Below are 7,621 nucleotides of genomic sequence, written 5' to 3'. Positions count from 1 at the left end.
TTTCATGTCTTTCTCCTTTTATGTTGTCCTCTCCTGAGTTTGATATAAAAACAAATGTAGTAGGTTATGAAATGAATGTAACCTGTCTGTACAGTTTTTAGATTTGCAGGAAGAAGATTCTGATAATTGTATTCCACTCTCAACAAAAACAAGGGTTATGTGATCTTTCTCGTATGTAGCCGAACTGGTTTGAAAAATCCAATATCTGTTTTATTCTGTGTTCTCAAATTAAGAAGTCCCCTTAAAAAAGAGGCAGCTTTTTGCACACCATCTCAGGAAATTAAGTTTCCGCAGTTGGTATATAATTTTTTTTATGTTTATTTTGGAGATTCCTTTTTTATGCCACTCAGTGCTTTTGTTTTTCTACCTGCTTGCCTTTTCCTGTCCTGCCACATTAGGGAGAGAACTTAAGCAAGAGCTTAAGTTGGTCTAATGTTTGCTTTTGTTTTTATGTTTAAGGGGCATGCAATTTTGCTCTTGGGACTTGTATAAATGTTTGACCCAAATTATGGGGGCTATGGGAGGAAAGGCCACAGGGAAGTGGTAAAATGGTATGCTTGGCTTGGACAAGCTCATCCTTGGGCAACAGTGTTCATTTAGAAACGTGAGGATAATCGCTCTGAGTGACAAAGAAGGTTTTTCACAATGCAATGCACTGAGGATCTGTACTGTAGCAGCTTAAAGACAAGAAAACAGTCTTACAAAATCTTAATAATGTCTCTTAATATCTCATCCAGTGCCTCCATTGTTACAAATAATAATAACCGTTTCAGAGCACTAACAATTCCGCACAACAACGTTTACAAATGACACACAGCACTGATGAATATGTGTGTGCAGCTGTGCCAGAGCTACAGCTGTGGATTTTCTAAAATAGGCTGCAGACTCCCTTGAAAGTTTATTTTAATTACCTCTCCACTTTCTGTCAGAGCCGTCTTGATTATTGTTGATTTGCACTGATCCATGTCCAGTCAACAATTTAAGATTGAAGTTGGATAGTACCGTACTTGTCCAACATCTCCAGACTGTCTGGTCTGACTCATGTTTTCCATCAATTTGTTGCTGGTTGAGGGTTCTTGGGACCTTGGTTCAATCTTCTGTCCATGTTTGTACCAGTTTAGAGATAACCATTGCACAAAGGAAGTAAGGGATATCCCTGTACTCAAATGTCTTCATGTATTAAATGGTTGATAAAATCACCACCAAAAATGGCATTTCCTCAACCGACTGTAGCGCTTTCCTTTTGTCTAGTTTCCCCTTTTATCTTCTGTATCCTGTTAATATTTCAGTTTGCAAGGCAAACAAAAGACTTTATTGTTCATGTTCACAAAACAAGCATTGAAACAGTTCCCTGCAGGTCTGAAAGGGTTATCATTCCATTTAGAATTTCCATGGAGCCTTCCTAAAGGCCAAGACCAAAACCTCACTTTGTCCCAGTCGACTTAGATTATTCAAAAAAACGGTTACCTGATGTGTGGCATCGTAAAAATGTGAACTCGGCAACAGTGCTGCAGAAAGATATTCAAGATGGGCTGTAAAATGGGCCAGGGATTTCAAGCAATTAGTTGTTTTTCTTTGTGATGAACATTTAAGAATAAAATGTGTCAGCAAATGCTAATTCAGAGGGGATTTCCACCTCAGTTGTTACAGCGTCCTCGCTTATCAAGAAATGACTCAGTAGTACGCTATTAACATATTCTTGTGCAAAACTGAATCCTCACAAGAAAGCTTTTTGGTCTTGGACTAGACTTTTATTTTAAATCAGACAAAACAGCTGTCTTAAAGTGTATTTATGTCAGGAAATATTCATAAAATATTTTTCCCAATTGGGGATATTTCTCATGAGACCCATGCAAGTGGGAGGAAGTTGAAGATTTTTTGATGCCTTTTTTTCATTATTTCATGTGTTGCATTTTTTTTTTTTTCATGTCACTTGCAAAAATAGCTCTTAATTTGCAGGTGCAAAGCTCTCAGGAGCAAATTCAGCACATCTTGGTATTGTTGATGGTATTTCTATGGTATAACGTGACATCCATATAAACAGTGAAGTCGAAAAAAAAATATTCCTGTCTCCAAAAATCTGGGAAGCACGTGAACGCACTTATTTCAGATCATTGTTCCATCCTCTAGTTTTTAACATTTGTTATATACAACTTGGCACACAACTTTAAAAGACTGTTCTATTCTGCTCTTCAACAAATAATCGAGAAGATTGAGTTTAGATGTGGAAAGGAAATCTTACAGTGTTTCATAAGTCATTGTTGTTAACTTTTGGTAGATTCTGATTTGTGCAGTCTAGCAACACTAGCATTTCATGACAAGTCCTAAGTATACCATTTACCCACTTGCTGTGGCCTCTTTATCTATGTGTACATATGGTGTTCTGCTTGCCTGTGTCAATGTGACTTGGTTGTATCTGTGTCTTAAAAAAGAAGAAAAAATGGGAAAATACAGCACTGGGTGGAGGGGTAGTGGCTAGCACTGTCCATAAGGCATCATTACTAAGAGTGCCATCTGAATGAAACAGTATGTACAAAAAAATGTATGGAACTACAGACCATATATTTAAGCCGGTTGAATAAACAAAAAGTAGAAAATAAAAGCAATTTGCCAGTCACAATCCCAAAACATACAGTGCTTACACACAATGCAGATATATTCTGTTGGTGAATAATAATGTATTTACCAACATAAGTTTTTTTTTCACAAGAATACTTAATATTGAATACAGTTCAGTCATTACTGATCTTCGAAGGCCTTCTAAGTGAAGTTGCTTTATGGATCCCCTTCTACCAGCAGCAGAGTAGTAAAACAGTTCACTGTTGCCTACCTGTTCTTTTTCATGGTGAGGTAGTAAGCGTAGCAATCAGGGATGGTAATTTCACTATCTGGTATCATATTTTACAACTTCAGCGTGTGCCAAGTTCTCACTGTACAGTATCTCAGTGGCATGTTATATCAAGTTGCAACTAAAATCCTAAAATGGAATGCTCTAGTAAATGAAATTTTACTCCAAGACTCACAAGATGCCTGTTATCGACTGATATCGCATTATTACCAGAGCAACTTTATGTATATAAAAAGCATTAAGCATTCCTGATTTACACCAGTGGGAGCCACATGTGAAAACTGACCATCTTAAACATTGACGTGCTCCTTGAAATTCCATCCCTGGTAGTAACAAACAGTCCACTGTTGCCTACCTTTGTCTCCTTTACGGTAAAGTAGTAGGCGTAGCAATATACAGTATATATATATATTCTATATTCTACAGTAAATATTATTTTTGGTCAAAACTGACAACCTGACAAAGATAAGTTTGTGATTGTATGCATTTCTATGAATTATTTTAAAAAGAAATAAACTGTGGAAAGGTGATATGTTTTTGTCATCTCATTTTTTATTTCTAGGAGATTTGCATTTATAACCCTAAGGCGGGTGTGCCCAATATGTTGATCGTGATCTACCGGTCGATCGCAAAGGTAGTGTGGGTAGATCGCATGGTATTAGAACGTAGACGTCAGCCTATCGTTCTCACTATGAAATTTGTCACTTTACTGACAGCCAGTCTGTCCAATCTAGAAACAGAAGGCAGAGCTGGAGGTAACAGAGATGAAGATGCTAAGGTTCTCTTTGCGAGTGACCAAGATGGATAGGATCAGGAATGAGTCTATCAGAGGAACAGCACATGTGAGATGTTTTGGAGAGAAGGTCAGAAAAGCCAGACTGAGATGGTTAGGTCATGTAATGTATAGAGGAGGGATAGTGAATATATTGGTAGACGGATGCTGGAGCTGGAGCTGCCAGGCAGGAAATCTCAAGGAAGACCAAAGAGAAGATTTATGGACGTAGTGAGAGAGGATATGATGGCAGTGTGGCGTGAGAGAAGAGCATACGGAGAATAGGGTTAGAGAAGGTTGATTCACTGTGGCGACCCCTGAAGGAAAAAGCCGAAAGGAGAAGAAGAAAAAAAGTAAAGGATATACCCAACTCAACTCGAGCTCCTACTGCTGTGTAAAAATTCATGGGCCATAAACTGGCTTATGCCTTGCATGGCGCAGTGGTTAGTGCTTCTTCTGAAGAAGGTTCATAGTTCCATTCTGACTGGGACCTTTTGTAGAGAATTTACATGTTCTCTCTACTTCTGCACGTTTTTTCTCCAGTTTCCCCAATTTTTCTACAACAGTCCAAAAGGCTATGAACCCAAGTGCAGGACAAGCAGCACAGATACTAAATGAATGAATTATGCATCACTATTCATTTTACTGAATATGATTGTTACACAAAACAGCCCTGAACTGATAATAAAATTGAAACTATTTTTTTGTTGAAATGTTTTGCTTACTGCACACAATTTATTAAACAAATTGTGTGCAACTAATTTAAAATGTAATCTGAAATGTATTCCAGCAAGTGAGAAAAATTACCAAATGTAAATTTTTTGAGTCAAAGCGTAGTACACCAAATCAGAATTCTACGTGGCTCATTGAATTGATCTCTTCAGCCGCAAATTTCTTAGTTACATACTGTAGTTTTTTTAATAAAATGCCAGGAAATATGACTTCTTTTACATAATGTCACTTTCCAGTTGACCCTGGAATTAATCCCCGCTGACCCTTAAATCAATAGGAGAGATGTCCATGTGCCCCACACCTTCGTAAAGTGTCTCTGAGTGTATAGAAAAATGTTGATAGATCAAAATGTATTATTATTACTATCAACTCCCATTTTACCATAACTGTAAGTCAGGATCTGATGTCTATCCTGAAATATAAAAGAAAAAGCACTTGAACATGCACAAGACATTCACTGTACTTTCTGTAATAGCATAACTTGTCACAACTTCAATTAAGGAAGATTTGATGACAATTTATAGGGGGGGGCATTAAATTTCAGTAATTTTACCCAGTCTGATGCACTTATTGCACAATTCCACTAGATGTCACCTCCGACTCTTAAGCAAAGGAGAGAATCATTTTGCACTTCCAACATCTGCTTGGCCACATTCATCCATATTTTGCCTTTCCATAAACATTACCAATCTATCTATCAATACTTATAGATGGATTGTGTATGTGTACTTTTGGCTTGAAGACACATACGATCTTGATAAGAAATAATTTATTTTCCTTTTTTTTGCATTTAATATTCTAACACACACACACAAATACACACACACACACACACACACACACACACACACGCACATATACACATGCACATGCACATGCACACAACTAAACACACACACATATGAATACATAAACAAATATATAGTTTTTGTTATTGCTTTTGCTTGCTTTTTATAGTCATTCTCTTTCAATAGATAGAATGACAATACAAATCAATACACACATTCACACACACACATAAACTCACACATATTAGATACAACATAAAATATTTCTCATGTTACTTTCAAAATTCTATTTCCATTATACCTTCAGATGCACAGACTGTCACCAAATAGCATCTGAGTGGTAAAGTGTGTAATTGAACATATTTAAAGTGTTACTACCAGACACCTTCCCTCAACTAACTCTTCCTAAATGTCAGAAAAGCACGATCCTCTGCGGGATCTCAACGCAGAAAAACAGGGTTCTAAGAGGAGCCAAACCATGTAAAAGTAATCATCTGAGTTGTTAATCTGAGCTCAGTAAAGAATAGAGAGCTAGTGTGTTTCGGAAAAGACTGGCGAGATGTTGTCCCCACTATTGTGAGACATGTTGCAGCTGCCCTCGGTACGAAATATAGATGGACAATAGCTACACTGTTAAAGCATGTCATTAAAAAAATGCAGAAGTCCAGTGAGGGGAAATGAGGATGTGGATCATTGTAAAAGTTATTAAACTATGCCTTTCTTAGCCAGCAGTACATACTTACAAAAAAACCTTAATAGTGTTACATCTACACTATGGTAGAAATTCATAATTAATTTAGAATATTACAAAAGGTGGATTGGAATGTACCTGTAAAATGAGCCTAAACTATTTTGATTAATTTTCTCAAAGCCCAATTAAATTCTCTGCCATATGCACATCAGAACTGCAATACAGTTTTAGCCCATTGCCGGCTCTGGTACAAAGTTAAAGTCATCAATGGGAAACAGAAGTAAGCCTAAACAGTGACACTGTCGAATGCTGTTGAAGAAATATGAGGCGCCCGCGAGGATAATGAGTGCAAATGATTTGCACCAGGAAATAGAGAATGTGGGTTCTGGAATAATGAATGACAACTTGTGTGATTCTACTTAGGGGAGCAAATGCAGTGGACAAAGAGTTTAAGGACATTGTTATATCCCACTTGCTTGTTTCACTGAAAGTGCTTAGAGAGGAAAAAAAAAAAGATTCCTTAACTACAAAACAAAACCTACAGAAAATACATTTCCTTGTAGAAGTGATTTGAGATACCCAGGGTAATCCCAAAGTAGAGAGGAATACATTAAACAAGCACAAATATAAAGATGATGCTGACGCAGCTGTGAGGTCTTGAGGAATCAAATTAAGTCCAACAGTTTGTCTTTAGTTCTGTCTATTGTCTATTGGTGAGTGAAATAAACATAGAAGGCTGGAGGCTATGCATTCTGCATGACTGTAGCCATAAACTGATGAATCATTTAGGTTTTACAGCCACTGGAACAAGCTCTCTGGCAGCTGGAAACTCAAGATGGTTTAATCTTAACCTAGGGTGAGCAGGATGGGAACCAGATGCTGTAAAATGGTGAAGAGAAGACTTTTTCCAACACACGAGGGACCTCCAAAGGGCACCGTGCAAGAAGCAAGATACAGTTTCAATATGACATTGGAGCTATAAAGGAAGAAATAATTGCATACTGAAATCCCAAGTAAATATACTGACATTCAAAAACCATTCTATTTAAAATCAGTGGATTAAAACAGATTGACAGACTGATTTGCTCCAACCATATCATCAGCCTTAAGATACTGGTGTGTTACAGTCAGGGAAAATTTCTGGGCAAGGAAAAGTAACCGGCTTTAAGCCTGTCTTCCTTCAGGAAATACCACTATACTGTCCTTGGGCAAGGCACTTAACATTAATCTCCATTATACGATATTCCTGTTTAATGAGGTTTAAGAGAAAGAGTGATACTATTTTACCTATCATGACTCTTTGCCAGTTACATGAGACATTCTAAGGCTTAAGAGGAACAAAATCCTGTACGTAAGTTGAACCCAACTTATGCACATATAAAGAAAGTCTTTCCACAAATAGGAATGATTTGAAGACTTGCAATCTTCTCACACTAACCTTATATTAAAGAGGATAACCATATTGTCTACTCTTTCTACACAGTCTATTGTTTTATTGTTCAACTTCATTTTATCATCTACAACTGAACCTTCATGACCAGAATATTTGCATGTCAGGCGTCAAAAAAACTTAATTTCACAGTTTTCACTTCTTCCAACCCTTTTATTTTGGGAACCTCTGGATTAGAATCGCGAAAGCTTGGAAATAATGATTGGGACTCCGATGCTGGCACCTTGATAGGGTGTTATTAGTCATGGCCATGGACTTATCCGACTCCTATTCGGAAAAAAATGAATGGCCAAATCACCGACTGTGAATGCTTAATTGCTAACAAATTACATATGCTGCT

This window comes from Fistularia commersonii, chromosome 13, assembly GCF_037954325.1.
Source record: "Fistularia commersonii isolate RoL2024-O1a breed Wild chromosome 13, RoL_Fcom_v1.0, whole genome shotgun sequence".
Classification (NCBI taxonomy): Eukaryota; Metazoa; Chordata; class Actinopteri; order Syngnathiformes; family Fistulariidae; genus Fistularia; species Fistularia commersonii.
This window is presented reverse-complemented; position numbering follows the sequence as displayed.